This window comes from Eubalaena glacialis, chromosome 6 (assembly GCF_028564815.1).
Source record: "Eubalaena glacialis isolate mEubGla1 chromosome 6, mEubGla1.1.hap2.+ XY, whole genome shotgun sequence".
Taxonomy (NCBI): Eukaryota; Metazoa; Chordata; class Mammalia; order Artiodactyla; family Balaenidae; genus Eubalaena; species Eubalaena glacialis.
Window position 1 is genome coordinate 16,726,468 of NC_083721.1, and position 20,141 is coordinate 16,746,608.

Sequence of the window (20,141 nt, forward strand, 5' to 3'; positions counted from 1 at the left end):
AATTTTATTCTTAATAATTATAATAAATTATTTGTATAATCACTTAAAATGATTGTTTTTACACAAGTTTTATCTATTCTCAGCTAGATACAAAGACTTCAACATCACAGATCCTATCAATTTGGTTAAACCCAAGCCATATAAGTGACCTATTTATTTCTTCCTTTTTTTGCAGGCACAGAGCTAATCCCAGGGCAAAGCAATACCATTAGGTAAGCCCTTATCCTTCTCTTGTGACTTTCCTCCCTGCCCAGTTCTCCAGCCTGTTACATATGTATTTACGTACTTGGTTTGTTCCTACTAACATTTCTAGCACTTCTGCTTGCTTAGTTTCTCCTTCATATGGAGATGATGAAGGTATAAAAATACTGTCCCTGTGAAAGAACCTTATAGCTTTATGAAGCCCACACTTCAGGTAGTTTGGGCACTTATGCAAAGAACGTTGAAAATAACAAGATCAGTAGTAACTCTATATGTTTATACTCTATACATTTCAAGATACTAGGTTCTTAACTCTGGAAGAGACATAAAGATCATATAGCCCAGTTGTCCTTTGGTAAATTAACTTTCTCTTCAGCTCCTATAATAACGTCTGATGTCTTTTAACTTATATTTGAACATCTCCGGTGTAGGGAAACTCATACTTCTCAAAGTTCTTTAGAAATGCCTTCCTTTCCATTGACTCCAACCCATTTCTCTGTTAATATATATCTATTAGTTTGTGTGTGCATGCACACGTGCATGTGTGTGTGTGTGTGTGTGTGTATGTTGAAGATACTATTAAGTAGTTCTAATCTTTCTTCCATGGATTAATCCTTGAAATATTTGATGACATCTATTCCATGCAACCCAAATCATCTCTTCTCTAGGCTAAATATGCTCAAATTCTCTCAACTATTCATTACATGATCCTGATATAGCTCAGGTTTCTAATTCTTTCACATACGTCACTTGAATTTATTCTCAGAGTAACATTGCAAAATAGGTAAGGATTTGTAAAACTCTACATTTACAATGAGAAAACTGAGAGGCTAGGATATTGGTTGGAAGAGAAGAGAACTGATGCCCACTAGTTTTTTATGTTATGGCCTACTTATTGCCATCTTTAAAAAAAAAAAACTATTGCAAGAAAGAAACAGTTTAGACATAAATTTAGGTCACAGAAAATTACATTAAAATTTTAATTTTCAGGTGTTTTAATGTTTAATCAAGGATACAAATTTTGGAAATTCCTGAATATTAAGTTGGTAAATCATAAGATAAGAATGTGAGAGAAGCCATCCATTTCATTTACCCAGCACTCTTCAAGAAATATGTTTTGACTGGAATTTTTTGTTGCTAGAAAACTTTCTAGACTCAAGTTAAAAAACCTACATATACCATTTCCCTAAATGAAACAATCTCTCTTTGCTATATTTTTATATAGCCTTGATTTTCACTCCCTCTTTTTGGCATCAGGAGTCCTAGAGATTTTACTAATGAGCTCATAGGTTTCCAGTTATTTTTGCATTAAGAATTAGAGAAAGAATACTGTTGGTCTCTTTTTAAACAGAAGGTGTACTTTCTCATGGGAAAAATACTTATACCTGAGAGGTACAATTTCATTTTGTACACTCTACCTTCTAAATGTTACTTTTCATGCTGTAATGAATTCAAGAGGAAACTCTACCCTTTCCTCTAAATGACTCATGATGTAATGCTTTTACAGATTAAAAGCACAGTTTGACTAATGGGCCTCATTCTTACTTGTAAGGTTTTATACATTTCATCATGTTCACCCTATTGGACACACCACAGACTACATAACTTATACATTCTAAAAATAGAACATATGAAAATTGTTGATTCAAGAATCAGAGGTCTCATTCTAATTGAGTGCTTTAGCTTGGAATTTAACCACTAATAATGCTAAATTATAATGTCATGTAGGTACTTTTATGGATGGGTCGAGTGTAAAAAATAAAACCATTAACAGCATTATGAGATTGTTTAAAGTAAAGATTATCACTATGAACTGTTAGATTAGAACAGTAACCAAGTGTTACAAATAAGCAAAAATAACCCCACTTGTAGTAATGTCTATTTTCTGATATATTGAATATTTTGATCTTTAAATGGCTGGTGATCAATATTTGTTTTTGAAAATAAAGAAGTTTGTTTAGATAGTTGATCATATATTTTTAATTAATTGAGCCTTAAAGATCCTAAATAATAAAGTAAATAAAATGAAGGATAATAGGTAAGCAAATAAGGATGGGAAGAAGGAGGGAAGACCCACAGGAGTTTTAGGGGAAAATGGTGTCATAGGAACACATTATGATTAGAATAAAGGTACTTAATACCATCATTTTTTTTTAACCTAATAATTACTCATGCCTTTAGGAGAATCAAAAAAACAAGTAAACACTGGAATAATATTAACTAAGGTATTAATGTCCTCATTCCCATATAGTTAATTTAGTTTTTTATAGTAGCATATTCTACTTTTTTTTTTTTTTTTGTCTGCAGCATGTGGGATCTCAGTCCCCAACCAGGGATCGGACCCACGCCCCCTGCATTGGAAGCCCAAAGTCTTAACGACTGGACTACCAGGGAAGTCCCTAGCATATTCTACTTTTGTATTCACCTGTCAAACATATTTTTTAATAGACATAAAATATGTCAAGTTTAGGAATTTCAGATGCTTGTTCCATTTTACTTAAAGGAATTGCTTCAGTTGGGATATATGAGGTTCTGGTACCAGTGAACCATTCGAGCAGAGATGTCAGGTAGACCTTTGGTTATGGGGAAGGCAAAGGAAGAAGCCTCAGCTGGTGGTAGTCACGGAATAAGATGAAATTGCCTTAAACAGCAAAAAATACAGTCACATACAATCTCAAAGGGCTTTTATAGAAATGACAATTCATACTATATTTACACATTCATTGGAAAAACCCTGCAGATTTAGATCTTTTTGCCAAGCCTCCAGAGTTTAAGAGGAGCCAGATCTATAGCTGTAATAATTTCACTCTGTACTGATGATAATTATGGGCTTCTTATCTTTCACATTCCCCTTCTCCTCTCTCTCTTCTCTCCTCCTACTCAATTTACTGAGAATTTTATTTAGAGAATTTGTTTTTCTAATAGTTGTAACTAGCATAATTCACCTACCCATAAGTTTCCATAAATAGGCAGCAGTGAAGGAATGAGAATAATATCCAGTTAATAAAATGCATCACTAATGGTATTTTGTCCCAGAATTTTCCTAGTCATAACTAATATTAAGCAGTTGCCTTTTATACTGGGTGAAAATTTTTGTATCAGAATTGTGAGCTAGGATGACCAAATGTTCTTGTACCAGGAGACTGGTAGTTAGGGATGTTCCTGCTTCCCTTGAGAACATTTGGAAAATGATTTCTATTTATCAGAAAGGATTTGGAAATTTCTGTGATAAGATGATAAATTCAGAATATTAATTGCTTATTAGTAGACTATTCCCATTTGAAACAATAGAAAACTCCAGGAAACCTGATTAAGAAAAGGGAAAACCCCACCTGTCCCCTCCCTTTTTATAGATCCTTGGGAAGGGTGTAGACAGGAAGAGGAATGATATGTATTCACCGTATTCATTAGAATGGAATATAAAACTGAACACAGTATTTGCATCTGAGCATGAACGACAATGATTCCATTATGTACTGACCTTTAGAGGAAGGGGTCAGGGAGGTTTGAATAGTCAGTATTTGGGCTGTAAGACAAACCATTCCAGGACACAGGCTTTCAGTACATGATGAGGCTTATCCCAGAGATCTATAGCAGCAAAAACAGCACAGAATGAAAAGGAAGTCAAGCCAGGGATCTGACAAGAGAAAGTGGTGCCTACATAAAATAAAATAGATTGTTATGAAGCCAGCCAAGATGCTGTCATAACATTGCAAGGATCTCATTTCCATCTGTGCCCCTTGCAACATTGTTTTGTTATGTACCAAATGATGCAAATCAACAAACATGGAAGGTGGTCCTCTGCTTCAATTATTTTATAATCTAAGATACTCATAAAATTATTTCCTGTCAACCGAAAGCACTTTGGAATATTTAGCTACCAGGCTACATTGTACAGTACACAGTGTTTAAATCAGCAGATCAACATGGTAGTCTGAGAATTGTCATTTATTAACTTTGAGTAAGTTACTTCATCTTTCTTTGCCTGATTCTTATTTGAAAAATGAAGATAATTATTGAGATAATGGACAAGAAAGCACTTTGTGAACTCAAAAGTTTTACATGGTATTGCCAATCTTTTGGACAAAAAAGCTAAAAAACCTATTGTCATAGAATTGAGATTGCTTTTCCAGTGAGGGGGAAATGGAAAAACTGTCGGCTCAAGCAGAAGTGGGAAGATCATTTGGGGAGTTCAGAGGCTTTTGTCCAGGGTGAAAATGGTGTAGGGGTTGTCATTAAACATTTACAGATTCACACCTGCAGAAATATATTTTTTAAAACAACTTTTCTATACCCAAGCCTAACTATAACAGCTTCCTTGCCACTGTCAAGGAAAATTCGATTTTCCAATTTAAGTTGAAATAATTACTGTGCCTTTACATTTATCAATTTAGTATTTAAATTTTGTCAGTTCAAGATTTTCTCTTTCCCATTTACCTTCTTATCCTTTGGATGTAATTTGAGTCCCAGAATGGGCATATGTACCATCTTGGCTTTCATGACATTTGCTTCTACTATTGACTTACAAAACCTATCCAGTGCTTCAAGTAACTTTGTTTCAGACTATATCTGTCCAGGATTGTATAAAGAAAGCCCTCCCTGTTACTTCAGTTATTCAGGGGAGAATATGGTAAAAGAAATGAAAAAGTACAATGACAAATAATTAAACATAGTTATTATGCCTCAGAGGGAAGACAATTCACTCTTTTTCAGGGTCCATCAAATTACTGTGCCAATAAAGACACAGACCTACTAGAGAATGGACTTGAGGACATGGGGAGGGGGAAGGGTAAGCTGGGACGAAGTGAGAGAGTGACATGTACATATATACACTACCAAATGTAAAGTAGATAGCCAGTGGGAAGCAGCCGCATAGTACAGGGAGATCAGCTTGGTGCTTTGTGACCACCTAGAGGGGTGGGATTGGGAGGATGGGAGGGAGGGAGACACAAGAGGGAAGACATATGGGGATATATGTATATGTATAGCTGATTCACTTTGTTATAAAGCAGAAACTAACACACCATCGTAAAGCAATTATACTCCAATAAAGATGTTAAAAAAAAAATTACTGTGCCAAGGTCACAGTGATGCCTGATGTCTAGAGCCTCTAGCAGTTAATTCTTTGAGATGGACTTAACTTGGAGGGGATAGGAGAGGTCTATGGAAGGAGAATAGCTTTTAGCAGCACCATGATTGCCCCTAGAGATGGTGGAATGGAGCAGTGATTAGTGGTTAGTAATTACCTCTCCCTGGTAGAGACAGCAGGGATAGTAGAGTAGAGGTGGTAATTAAAGGATGAAACAAGTGGTGGTAGCAGTAGGGAGAACTTGTTCCATTAATGCCAGAGCATCAGGAAGATCCCCTGAGTGTTCTGAAAGACCCAAGTCAAGGAAAGCTTGATGGGTGAGAAATATTTAATGTAATGCTATTGCTGTGTGTTTCTTCCATTCAGACAAGGCAGTGGTTCTCAGCTGGAGCTGATTCTTCCCTCTAGGGGACACTTGGCAATGAAGGAGACATTTTTGGTTGTCAAAACTGGGGGAGAAAGTGCGGTACTGCACCTAGTAGACAGAGGCCAGAGATGCTGCTAAACATCCTATCATGCACAGGGCAGTCTCTCACAACAGAGTCATCCAACTTAAAATGTCAGTAGTGCCAAGGCTGAGAAACCTTGACCCAGGGAAAGATATTTTCAAGGGCTAAGATTCTGCTGATCTACATGGTGGGGTGGTAGGAATTTGAAATACAAATAACATTTTTGGACAGTGTTAGGCAGGAAAGTACCTACTGTAACTATTCAACACAAACTCAAGTGCTTAATTCAGACTATGCCTACTTAATGTTTTTAAAATGAGTAAGGAAAAATAGCAATCAGTGATTAGAATGTTCTTTATGAGTTCCAAAAAAATCAGAATTGTTCAGGCCTACATATTTCCCAATTTTGGCCACTTCTCAAAATTACCTGTGGGGGTTTATGAGTATTTCAGAAATTCTGATTCAGTAGTATAAGTGTGGAGCCAAACATTTATATTTTTTGAAAGATTTAGATGAGATTCTGTTGCCCACTCAGGGTTGAAAAACACTGTTTCACAGTCACATTAAGAAAGCTAAACTGACTTAAATAACATTCTGACTCTTCTCTGCTTGCAAATCTGATGGTTTAGTGGCTTTAGTTGGGGAGAGAGGGTCATGGATATGTAGAAACATATACCACTCCACCTTCATTCTATGTCTTATCCATAGCCTAAGTTTAAAGAGCTATAATAGTTTTGGGATATATAGATAGATGTACCTACAAAATCTTTTCTCTTTCTTGCTTTTTATAATGAATTCTCCCAGCAAAAATGTGTGGCCCATGAAGGCTTGATGAGATATTCAGGCAATCTATGTTACTACTCTTAAAAAAAGTGATCCCTTGTGTTTCTCCCTTTGCCCTCTTGACCTCCGTGTGACTTTCCCACCACTCCACCCTCACCCCCAACCACATTTGAATAAAGTTACTGATGAGGAAACAGGGTACAGAGATTAAGCTCTCCAGGTTACACAGGAAATCAGGGAGCCGATTGGGATCGCATTTCCAGCAACCAATCCAGAAATCCCACCTAAATAGTTTATCTGAAGTTCTGGAAGGGCAATCCTTGCCAAAGCAGGTTTCAGATGAAAGAAAGTACAAGCTGGTTTGCCCATTTGAAGAAAATACACACAGAGACACACATCCACACACATGCAAGGATTTAACTTTTAATTTTGATCCTCTCCATTGTTCATCTCTTGATTTCAATAGTTCAATGTTCAAAACAATATCCACCGGATTCAAATGAGCACAATATAAACTGTTAAACTTAAATTATATCTTTTCCTAAGACTGTTCTAAAGAAGGTGCTTTTTTTTTTTTTTTCCTTTTTCTTGTTTTTCCTGCTTCAAACAGGAGGTGCATTCTCCTTATTTTCCTGTCTTCAGGAAAGTCAGATTCCCTAGTGTTATCAGTACCTAGGAATTATAGAGGGACATCTTCAATTCTTTGGAAAAAAAAAAAAAGCAATATTATTTTAAATTTTGCCATTGAATCCACTGCAAGCACAGCTCAAATCATTTCTAGCCCTCTTCATTTGCATGGAAGAAATGACTAAAAGTGATTAATGAGAGCTCTTTGAGAACTTTTGATGACAAGTTTATTGGGAACTGTGAATATGGAAACTGCTATCATTTCTGTTTCTAAAAATCATTGCCACGAAATGAGTGAAAAACATTATTAAGCCCAGAAAGCCTTTGCTTTTACACCAAACAGTGAAAATGGAATAAAAAGGCAAATCAATATAAACATTATGTGTTCCAGATGAGTTTTACCACATGACAACAGAAGAGTGAGACAGGGTTCTGAGAACTAAGTGACAGAGACTGAAGGAATGTAAACTGTAAGCCTTTTTTGTTATTATCTTAAAAAAGTGTCACATTTTCTCTTGTGACTCTGGAAAAATGGTAGCTGATAAATATAATTTATTGTCCAATGCCAAAGGCAGATGTAATTGTCAAGATACTTCTCTTTTGCTCTTTACTCTGGGACTTATGAGCCAGAAGGATAATCTTATGGGTAAAGAATTGCTTATTCACTCTGTAGGTCTATAAATGGCTACAATCTAAATTTTTATCACTCGTTATAAAATTTCAGGCAGGTTTGAAAATGCGGGAAAGATAGACTACCTAGAACAGGGGTCCCTATTACCCAGTACTGTAGTTTATTGCTTTATTTGTCAATAGAGAACTCAGGAAGCCACAATTCTGAGGTACCCTCTGGAGTTATTAGGTAGAGGTAGCTCTGAGCTACCAACCTAGAGTAGAGAATTCTCAAACGTGGCAATGTTCCTGGAGACAATGTGGCCAAGCAATTAGGAAGTTTCTAAAAAGGGAGGAGGACCTTTGGTATGTCCAGATATTGGGAGCACATTTCAGAGCTTCTGGACAGGATGTTCCACTTTTGAACGACTTATGCAAGGCCTGTGTTCTGATTCATCTTAGCGTGCTGTGTTTGAGAGCCTTCGTGTTGAGAGCACTGTGGCAGCTTTCTTTGTATTTGTGCTTAAGTGGAAAAGATAGAGGTTATCCCAGAGGCCAGAAAACAGTAATGCATCTCCAGATAGCCTGATGGCATTGTAGTTCCAGAACTGCAGAACAGAGCCCAGAGCAGGCTACTGAGACTCTGAAGTGTAACTTTAGCTTGGTTAAATTCTTGGTGGAGAATATGGCGTAAGAAAAAGGGTTATGGTCGTATAACAATGATTATCTTTGGTTTCAAAACATTTACTTACAAAATCATCTTCAGGGGCATGTAATCACTGTGAAATTATAGTGTAACTCTCCAATCAAACTGTATATGATCATCAAAACAAAGAAAGGAGTAAAGTCAGTTTAGTTGAGATCTGTGAGCCAAGCTTGTAGAGAAAGACTGGATTCTTGTAGTAGCTTACCTTCCACTAACTCCGTGTTGCCAGTCAAGTCACTAAACTTCCATGTGCCCCACATTCTTCAGCTGCAAAATAACGTGCATACCTGGCTCAGAAGACCTTTGTAGGGAAAGACTAAGAAAGTGGTTTTTTTAAAAATTAAAAAGAACAAGTTGTTATAAAAATGTATAAATTATTTAGGGGTTGTTTCTGGCCTACAAATGAAGGTATCTTGTTTTCATTGGGATGAAAGGGGATTTTTATATTACATGATTTTATAAATCGATCATATGTTATATAATGCATTACATGTTAAATGTTATATAATAACAGCAGCTGTAATTATTTGTGAGTTTTATAATACTGTGTCAGATACTGTGACAGTAATTTATGTGTATTATCTCATTTGCTCCTAAAAGCAATGGCAAGGCAATCTGCTGAGGAGATATTATTGTCTCTAGTTTTAGAGATGGGACAACTGGGGTTTGGAGAGTTTGGAAAAGTTGGTCATCCAGTTAGAAAGTGGTGGATGCATGATTCAAATCCACTTCTCTTTGATTCCAGAGCCTATGCTCTTGGCCACTGCTATGGCTGAATTGTGTCCCTCCCAAATTCATATGTTGAAATCCTAACTTCTGGTACCTCAGAATGTAATGGTATTTGGAAATAAGGTCTTTAAATAAGTAATTAAGTTTAAATGAGGTCATTAGGGTGGGCCCTAGTCCAATATGATTGGTGTCCTTATAGGTAGAGGAAATTTGGACACAGACACACACTGAAGTAAGACCATGTGAGGACACAGGAAGAAGACAGTTATCTACCAGCCAAGAGAGAGGCTTCAGAAGAAACCAACCCTGTCAACACCTTGATCTTGGACTTCTAGCCTCCAGAATTGTGAGACAATAAATTTCTATTGTTTAAGTCACCCAGTCTATGGTATCTGTTATGGCAGCCTTAGCAAACTAATGCAATCACCATTATATCTTGTCAGCTCACCATTATATCTTGAATATCAGGAAAGATATTCAGTCTAAGAAATCCTTAGCTAATCTGAGAAAATCATCAAGTCAGAGGCAAATAATTTCAGCTTGTTTCTATCTCTACCTTATGTCATCTAAACATAGAAATTTCTCATCTTTTCTGTGGTGGATTACCTTACTATTTAGCAAATATTCACTCTCCTCATCTCCGTGGAGGAATATACCTCCCTGCCCCACTTCTGTTTACTTGGTCATGGTACTTACCTTAGTCAATTAGATGTTGAATTGAGGTGAGGTTGAGACGGTGAATTGAACAGAGGCTTGAAATGTTTTTGCACACTAACCTTGCCTTTCTTGCCTCTGAAATTTGGACCCCAGAAAAAAAAAATGTTGAGCAGACTTGAACCTATCCTGCAGCTTGGATCAGGAGTCCAGCCTGGCTCAGCCAAACTGTAGCTGACACTCAGTTCTGTGAGAATAAATAATTGTTGTTTTAAGCTATGGATAGTCGAAGTGGATGTTTTCTGTGTGGCATTACTGAGGCAGTAATGATGTACCTGTTATCATTTTATCACATGGTATCTACTAGCACACTATGTGTGGGTCCTATTGTGTAACGAAAGTCTCCATGGGTTTTCCTGTTTGATTTGGGAAAAATCATGCCAACCATCCTCTGAATATTTCCCACATTCTGAAGTTCAAGTCTAGAGAGGCATTCCATTCAGTTTAAATGATTTCTGGTCTTGTGGAATCTCCTTCTAAAGGGAAATTTGGACAGAGGTGTAACTTCTGAAGACCAAATCAGCAAACCTTATTGTTATTAATTGTTAAGCAGCTGGAACAGGATAGAATCTGTAGAGAAAAAAGACATTGAGAAGGGAGGAAAATATACAGTGGGATGCCCAGCACAAAGAAATAAGCAATGTCAAAGGCAAACTTCATGCTCTTTGATTTTGTCAAGAATCGACCCTGGTCCCATTGTAGAGTAGCCCAAATTAGGTATTACCCAATATCCAACAACAGTAGAATGAATAAATAAACTGTGGTATATTTATACAATGGAATAATTTATAGCACTTGTTATGGATTTAATTGTGTTCTCCTCCAAATTCACATGTTGGAGTCCTAATCCTCAGAACATTAGAATGTGACCTTATTTGGAAATCAGGTCATTGCAGATATAATTATTTAAGATGAAGTCACACTGAAGTAGGTTGGGTCTCTAATCCAATATGACTGGTGACCTTATAAAAAGAATGCCTTGTGAAGATAGAGAGATACAAACAGGGAGAATGCCATACGAACATGAAGGCAGAGAACAAAATGATACACCTACAAGACCTGAAGTGCCAAAGATTGCTGGCAAGCCACCAGAAGCTGAGAGGCGAGCATGGAACAGGAACAGATTTTCCTTTACAAGGAACTAGCCCTGCTGACACCTTGATCTTGGATATCTAGCTTCCAAAATTGTGAGACAACAAACTTCTGTTAAGCAACCTAGTTTGTGGTTACAGCAGCCGTAGGAAACTAATAGAGCAATGAAATGGACATACTTTTCTTCCATACAACAATATGGATGATTCTACTGACTATATTTTTGAGTGGATGAAGCTGGATGCTACAGAGTGTGTAATATGAATGCCAATCTATATAAATTTCAAACACAAGGAAAATTAACTCCTAACGATTACCTTTCAGGTCAGGGGACTAATATATAGACTAGAGTATATATAGACTTTCTGGGTATTGCTCTATTCTATTTCTTGACTGTGCAGTGGGTACATAGGTGTGTTTTTCGTTCACTTTAAAATAGTTTATTGTGCTGTACTCATGATTTGCTATGTTTTTCAGGCATGTTGCATGTCAATACAAATGATAATTTAAAGGATATCCATGGGGAGACATAGTGGGGGAAGAGACTGAAACTAGAGGATTTAGAAGCTGTATTTGACTTTGTAAGTAAGTGCATGAGAGGGGACATGGGATGATACCTAGGGCACAGCGGAGGGTTTGGCTCAGACTGGAGGAAAGACACTTCTGTGCTTGCTGAGAAGGTTCCAGGTGCAACATAACAGAAGCAGAGTTTGTGAAGTTTCCACTTTATCAGAGTTCTCTTCTTTCCTTTGTCTCCAGTAAACATTGAATTTAGTATTCCCAAAATACTTTTTGGCAAGTCTCTTTACATTTTCTAAAGTTCATTTAAAACACCATCCGTTTCTCTGGCAAAGCCGGGGAGCGCTTGTGTCCACATGACATGACTCCTGTTGCTATGGTAATTGAATGTTTACTAGAGAAAATATTACCAGTTAATAATAGCCTGGATGGAAATAATAGCTACTGCGAAGCCCTTCAGAGTTACACACCATCAATTTCCAATTTGCTGAAATAGGTGCAATTTGCTTTTTGAGTTTCAAAGTATTAATTTTTCCAGGGCTTCATGATCCTTCCCCCACACCACGCACCACACACCCACACCCACACATCCATATGCTTCTAAAGAATGTTCTGTTTGTCCAAAATGATGATTGAGGGAAGCTGTTATGTTGGAGCCTCATCATAATCTCAACAGTAGGAATAATGAATAAATGAGAAGTTTACTATTTATTGGCTTCGGTTAATAGTGAAATCACAGAGGGAATAATCACAGACAGAGAGTATAATTCATACTATTTCTTATACTCAATCTTTTCCAGAATCTCATTCCCAAAGAGTAAACTAACAAGCAGATGTGTTGAATTACTGTGTCAAAAATCATGCTTGTATACAGCAGAAACTAACACAACATTGTAAAGCAATTATACTCCAATAAAGATGTTAAAAAAAGAAATCATTGTTGTGCATAACAAAAATGACTTTTAAGGTATTCAGCCCACCCTCTCCCCGAGTCTGGGCTTTTTATTCATTTGTTCCTTTCTTGATTGATTGCTTCTTTCTATGATTCATTAATACAGCAAATGTGTATTGAGCTAGTCACAAACCTGGTTCCCAGGTATGCAGACCCTGCCCCTGCCGTCAGAGGAGCTTTCGAGATAGGGGATGCAATGTTTTGATGAAGTCACTCCTCCCACCACCAGCTTTCCCAGTGGATGCCAACAGAGGTGCAGCTGGAAGAACACAGCTCATGCCTCAAGTTCCATGTCCTCCCACAATTAGACAACTTTCACCCACATGGTGGAAGCTGTGTGAAAGCACGGGCTGGGGGCTGTAGTCTAGCGCCTGGGCTTGTGGGAGGGAAAATCCCACCTCCAAAAGTCAAGAAAACAAACAGCACCTCTGAGAGTCCAAGCTTATGCTTCCAGAAAAAAACCTGGAGAAACATTTAGCTACCATGATGACCAGCTCTATCACATTTCCACTGGACCTGTGAGGGTAGGAGAAAGGGTGAGTGGACCAATTTGACACTTTGTGGACATGCAATAAAAGGCCAGGTCATCTTTGGAGATGGGCTCTTTTCCTCTAAGCCAGTGGTTCTAACACTTAATAGACAAGAGAATTACAGAGTGGGAAGGAGAAGGGTTAAGAAATGAAGACATGTAGATTGCTAAGCTCCACCCCTAGACTGTGATTCAGTATTTCCAAGGGTGGAGCTCAGGAATATGCATTTAAACTAGTTCTCCTGCTTGTTTTGATGATGGTGGTCCCCAGGCCACACACCTGTGAAAGAAGAGACAGGTTGGCACTTTAGTTAAAACATTCTTAATGGTGGAGGGCACGTGAAATGGGGCAAACAGATGCAAGAGAGATTAGTTAGAAGGATAATGTTCCAGGTGATAGATAATAAGTCTGGGTAGCAGCAGGGGTTTGGAGAGGAAAGATGGGTGAAACTTCGAGAAAGATTAGGTCAGGAGGTAGAACAGTTACAAGCCTGGCTATCCACATTGCCCAGAGAGAGAAGTCACAGCACAAGGACCCAGGCTTTATATTTACTTGTGTGGGTCTGTATGGACTGCCTTTCACCCCAGCATTTATCCAGATTCTTAGACAGAGAAGGTTAAAGTGAATGAAAGCAAAGTGCTGTACATCTGAGCCTGTGGGAGATACATACCAGATAATACTGCATTGTAGACTCTTAATGATGGTAACACATGTAGAGATGGAGAGATTTTTAAATTTTATTTTTGTTTGTGTGTTTTCCTATATGAGCATGGTGAGAGGTTATGCCTGGAACCAATGTTTGGAAGGATCAAGGGGGACAGGGTAGAGGCCAAAAGGTGGGAGACACCCTGACAATTAATGTGCAATTGTTGAGGAGTTGCTGAAGTAGACACACTGATTTGACACTACCTACTCCAGAGGAGTGTGACCTAAAAATAACTTGGATTATAATTCTGCTGCTGTTTAATATTTCCTTGGGTACTACCCCTGCTGGCTAGAGCAAAGACAATGACAGAAGTTCTGCAGTGGTGGCTCCAGAGCAAGGGGTAATGGAGAGGACAGGTAGCCAAAGGGATAGTCAGAACACCTAGAAATTGTGCATTTGGCAAGGTCAAAATGCAGGATGTGATGATGGGGACTCAGTTACTCTAAAATAGGAGAGCCACAGTCTGGAAGTCTTTGCATCAGAAACCCTGTGCCATAAGCTCCTGTTTCCTTCAGCAGAGCCTTATTCTCTATCACTTACCCAGAGTGAGAAAGTGAAAAGTGTTGTCCAGCAAGCCACTCCTCCACAGGGCTACCAATGGCATTTTGACTTCAGGGGGGCCTGCCCACAAGGCATGGGACCATGGAGTGGAGAATAGATTGCACTTATGTAAGAATGCACATCATCTTTACTCTTTGCTTATGAGCTGTTTCTTAGAGAACTAGTTTATGTGGAGACTAAGATGAAAGTCAAGGAAACAGGTACCGTCAAGTATATTGTTTGGTCTAAGAGATGGAAGAATGCATGATTAGTTTCAAAACAGATGCCTTGGCTCTTTCATATTTGTAATGAACATATATCCCTATTTTGGCACTTTGTCTTCAGATCAGGGATTGGCAAAAGACGACTTGTGAGCAAAATCTAGCCATGTCCATTTGTTTACGTATCACCTATCTCTGCTTTTCCCCTACAACAGCAGGGTTTCACAGTTGAAGGGACTCTATGGTCTGCAAAGCCAAAATGGTTTACTATCTGACTTTTTACAGACAAAGTTTGCCAACCCTTACTTTAGAAGAAACCTTTAAAAAGTTAGAATCACTGAGATGTATTTCCCTAATGATTAACGTCAATGAGGAAAATAAATTTCATTAATGAAGGTGACTAATATTTGTAAAATGTTTTTACATACATATTAACCTCATAATCTCCATGAAAGTGTTTTGAGGTAGGTATTCTGAGACCTGCTTCATGGATGAATACGTGGAAGAGGAGAGGTAAAATGATTTACTTGACTCTCACTTTGGGGAACCAGAACCAGTGTCCCAAACGTCCTAAATTCATGTGATTTCTATTATTCTAACTCTACCCTAGAGCTGAATGTATCTGTTTATGGAAAAAAACCATCTAGTATAATTTCCAAAGTGCTGAGAAGACCTTTGAGCTCCCAGACATCTCAGCCCAAATCCCAGCACTAGAAACTCATTTCTTGGGGGCAACATGTTCCTTTTGAGATGTAATATGCCTCTGGGAAGGTGAACCTGTTAAGTCTGGTTACAAGTCACTTGCATTTTCTGACGAATGTTTTTCTCCTAACAACAAGACATGATGCCCTGTGGTGAAGGTGGTTTGGAGGAGACTGAGCAGAGTGGTGGGTGCAGAAGGACAGTTTTCTGAGTGTGGCCAGGGATGCAAAGGAATAGATCTGGAACTGGGTGTCAGGCAGTCAGGAGAAATACAAAGTGTAAGTCTCCAGAAGGGGATAAGTTTTCTCTTTATTCACAATTCTTCTAATCGGTGTTACAGTCAGAGCAGTGCTTAAGCTTAGGCAAATGGGTGATGGGTCTCATTTATTTGATTCATACATTCTTATCATCTTTTCTCTCCAGCCCTGTGACCAACCTTGTTCTTCATCTCACAGTTGCCTGGATACTTGCAGCCTGAGTGCTGACAAACTTCTTCAAGGTGAGAAATTTGCTTTTGTGAAAAGTCTAGAATTATATCCCCAAGGAGGTTTCTCACCACCAGAGGGTCCCTGGAGCAAAGTTGAGTACTCTCTGGCAGGTTGTAAATTTTGCATATGGTGCTAGCAGAGAGAAGAAGGAACAGCAGCAAATGTCAGGACCACGTGGTTTCCAGTTAGATTGTAGTCAATGTGATATTTGTATGATGCACTGTGTTCTCTGTTCAAAGATGTTCTTGAGAGAGAAGAAATGTTGCATGTTTCTTTGGTGCCAGGTGATGAATAATCAAGGGGGAAACTGGGGTGGAAAATCAGTTTTGGATTTGAGTGTTGTTAGATAGAAGCTAGAATTGTGGTTGTTTATGTTGGTGGCACTGTCTTAACAAAGGGGAAATGTGTTTTTCTGTCTCACTTTGTGGTGGATGACAGAAAATGATGTTCAAACCTGATATGTATGTGTTATGGACATTCTGTTTTTTTTAAAGAACACTCTGTAAATAATAGAGTTGAAATACACACCCTGAAAATATGAAATTAACTCAGTGAGTAGGTTAATTCATCTATTTTAAGATATTACTAATTAAATATAGAGAAAGATGTAGCTTTCATAGATGAAACCCAATAACCATTATATTTTTATAATGGTGTCATCTGTCCCTGTTTTTTTTTTTTTTTTTTTTTTTGGAGAATTTTATTCATGTGTGTGGATCTTCCTTCATAAGGTAGAGAGAGAACTGAACTGGGAGTATCATTCTTTGTGTGCCATCTCTATTCTTGCTCTTAATCAAATGGCTTCAGGTAGATCACTGTGTTTTTCTTACTCGATTTTCTTATCTGCACAATGAAGAGACTGGATTAGACAACTTCTTTATTTTCTTCTACTTCTTAGGATGTAATTAATTCTCTGCTTCACTTGGGCCATAGACTCTTGTCAACATTCCTTTCCTCTCCTTTTGATCCTCTGAAATGCTGTTTTCTCTTGACATGACTCACTAAAATTAAATTATTTGACTTCAAGTTCATCATCTCTCATTCCTTTTGTTTCCAGTCATTTTGCCCTCAGTGTTAGCATCTTGGCTGCATAGAATTTGAAGATGCATAGGTTAGAGTCGCACCTCTTATCCAAAATATCTGTGACAGTCATCATCCTGATTCCTTTTGTTCCTCTCCAGAAAAAGAAAGCCTGTGATTTCCAAAGCTCGAGGCATTTATGCTGGCTTAATTTTAGTTGTGTCAATTATGACTGAAGTCTTGTATGAGTCTCTGACACATTAGATTTAGTTAAGGATGCCATCATTCTATTATTTTTAAACCCATTTCTCTGGGTAATATAATAGGCTTATTGACCCTACATAAGTGTATCACACAACCATTCTAACCAAAGATTATGAATCATTATGATTTCATCAAGTTTGAAGAGAAGGAAGGAAACACCGGTGGTATGAAGCAATGCAAAAAAAAAAAAAAAATCACAGAAAAACGTATTTCTGTTTTTAACATTCGTGAAAGTGTTACATGTACAATCTTGCTTCAGAGTGAAGGAGGGAGGGAGAGAGGGGACTGGCTTAGCAATGATGATGTGCTGCACATTATAATGACAAGGAGAACGATGTCCCAGTCTGCTCTGAAGAGTCCATTTGGAGTGAGAGGTCTACTTCTAACATGACTGTGTCCATACGAAACAAATGCATCACATGACTTTGCCCGACATCATTTTCCCTGCTTCACTGCAATTGTCTGGAGACCATGGAATGAGATGCTGTTAAGTCATAAGCCCACAGATATGTAGGAGTGTTGAGCCAAGGCAAGGTTGGCAGCTTGGAAAGTTGTTTTATGACAAATACTAGGTTCATCTTGGCCTTTTTGAGAAAAGTTCCTTCAACACAGTGAATGATTCTGGGTTTCCCTGGGAAATGAAAGTTCAACAGTGGTGTATACACATGAGCAGTGGTCAAATTCTTGATTAAAAAAAAAAACTGAAAAAACCCAATGGTCATCCCGAGACTGCTCTTAGTCTAGGAGTTGTTAGGAATAGAATTCCCTCATGTACACACAGATTCCTTATGGGGCTGCCGCATGAAGATGGGACACGACTAATGCTTGTCGACCATTTCGGCTGAAGTTTTTCTACTTAAAATGCATCATTTGATCTTCAACCTTCTTGTACTCTTTGAATCAGACTGTTTCAAATAATAACATAAGTGAACTATTAATAGTATAATCTTTTTCTTAATTAAAAAAAATTATTTATTTTATTTATTTATTTTTGGCTGTGTTGGGTTTTTGTTGCTGCATGCGGGCTTTCTCTAGTTGCTGTGAGAGGGGGCTACTCTTCATTGAGGTGGGCAGGCTTCTCACTGTGGCGGCTTCTCTTGTTGAAGAGCACAGGCTCTAGGTGTGTGGGCTTCAGTAGTTGTGGCACACGGGTTCAGTAGTTGTGGCTCGTGGGCTCTAGAGCACAGGCTGAGTAGTTGTGACGCACACGCTTAGTTGCTCCTCAGCACGTGGGATCTTCCCGGACCAGGGAAACCCATATCCCTTGCATTGGTAGGTGCGTTCTTAACAACTGAGCCACCAGGCAAGCCCAATAGTATAATCTTAATGTTAAGATCCCAGGCCCAATGTCTGAAGACGTTCATCTTCTTTTCTCCACAACATCTATTTATATGAATTAAAATGCATATCAATAAATGGAAACAAAAATTGAAATTCAGAGGGAGAGGTCATGGAAGGCTGCAGTTTTTAAATATTGGGACTTGAGAATGACAAGCAGAGAGGAAGAAATAGGACAAGAGTATCAGTGTCCTTAGCTTCTGATTTATTTCAAATTCAGCTGACTTGGGAGCATGATCCAGTTCTTCTTAGTCTACATTTGTCCCACAAATGTTTCCTGTGTTTAAAAAAATGGGATGCATCTTGGCTGTGTATGTGTGGGGGAGGATGGTGGAGAATAGCATTTCCAGAGAGTTTTCTTTTCTGCCTTTCAGTGTTTTACAATCCGTGTTATGGTTATTAAGGGCTGATATGCCAATCTCATTTGTTCTCGAAGTGAACTATTTAGAATGTTCATCTTAATAGTTCAATAGATTTTTTTTGGCCACCCCACCTAGTTATTGCCCCAAATAAGTACCTCAAGTAAACGCATATGGAATAATTGCAGACAACTGTTTTCAGCAGTCCCTTTAATCTATAAAACAGATATTTTATTCTGTCACACATTTGCTACTGACGTGTATTTAAAATTTTTCACCTCTAGTGAATATTTTAATTGTTATGAAGTGAAGAATTCAAAATGGATGTATGATTTGATTTTGTCAGAGTTAAGCAAAGGCCTGTATATGACTCATTGGGTTGTTCTATTCTTTGAGAGACTTAAAATTAAGAATTTGGAGAAAAAGTAGAGATTTGGATTATTTCCAGCCAAAGATTAAACATTTTTTGTTGCTGTAATATATTGATTTTTGGCATGTGATGTCCATAAATGGGAAAAGGAAAGAATAAAGAATCTTTAGCCCTCAATTTGAAACTGTATGGACCATTTACTACTAGGCTGATGAGAATTTTATCACCAGGATGTGGATATGCTTAGAAGGAAGCAGCTGATAAGGTTTACCAATTTCAGCCCTTCATCAACCTGTTTTCAGCCTCTGGACATTTAATTCCAATTTTCTCTACTTCAGAGGTCTCTCTAAGCTGAGACTCAGATTGAGAAGTTTCTTCTCTGGAACTTTTGCCATCTGGAACAGACTCTTTGCATTTTCATCCCTTGCTCCAAATCTCAGCTGGGATCAATCATGTCTCCCTTATTTTATGTCCCTTATCTTCCTGTGTGTGTTGAACAAGTTCCCACTACTAAGCAAATGACCCCAACTTGAGTCAGGCCTGTGTGCTTTGAAGGGAGCCAGTGTAGCACCAGCCCTGACCCAGAGGTCCTGGGTGAATCTGCTAGACAGTTTAGGGCTTCTCCCTGGGAAGCACTCCTCACCCCATACTTTTGGGAAGTTAGTTAATAGGACAAAATTTACTTAATAGGAATTAATGAAAAGGTTTTGTAAAACCAAGAGTTCTGCTATGTTCCAGGCCTCCCAGGAGCCTTCTGGTTATTCAGACATTAGAGGAAGATGTATCTGCTTTACTCTGAGCCTGCCAATGGCACTTCTGCTTCTGTCCTTTGTCACACACTCACCTCTTAGATTTCCTCTGGTTTTGAACATACTTTCAGCTTTTCCTTCCCAAGGTCATCCTGGGTCTGCTCCTGTTGTGTCTTTCTTGGCCATTCCAGGTCCCTGCATATTTCATAGGGATATTCTTGGCTTTTGCTGGTGAAGACATTCACTTCCTGCCTAGTTGCACACATATCCCTCTTCCACCCGCCTCCTGGAGCCTCAAGTCCTGAAACAGCATTTCAAAAGTGCCGTCTGGCAATATTTTTCCCTCTTCTTTTTTTTCTGGCTACAGATCATCAAAATTTACTG

General features: G+C 38.3%; 1 long non-coding RNA gene across 1 annotated transcript in view; it reads left to right on the plus strand.

The window, feature by feature from the left end:
- LOC133093186 (uncharacterized) overlaps positions 1-15,629 on the plus strand; it is a 121,966-nt gene extending 106,337 nt beyond the window's left edge. The window contains exons 4-5 of the long non-coding RNA XR_009701248.1: positions 176-212; positions 15,593-15,629. This is a non-coding gene — a long non-coding RNA (uncharacterized LOC133093186). The remainder of the gene's footprint in view (positions 1-175; positions 213-15,592) is intronic.
- The last annotated feature ends 4,512 nt before the right edge of the window (positions 15,630-20,141 follow it).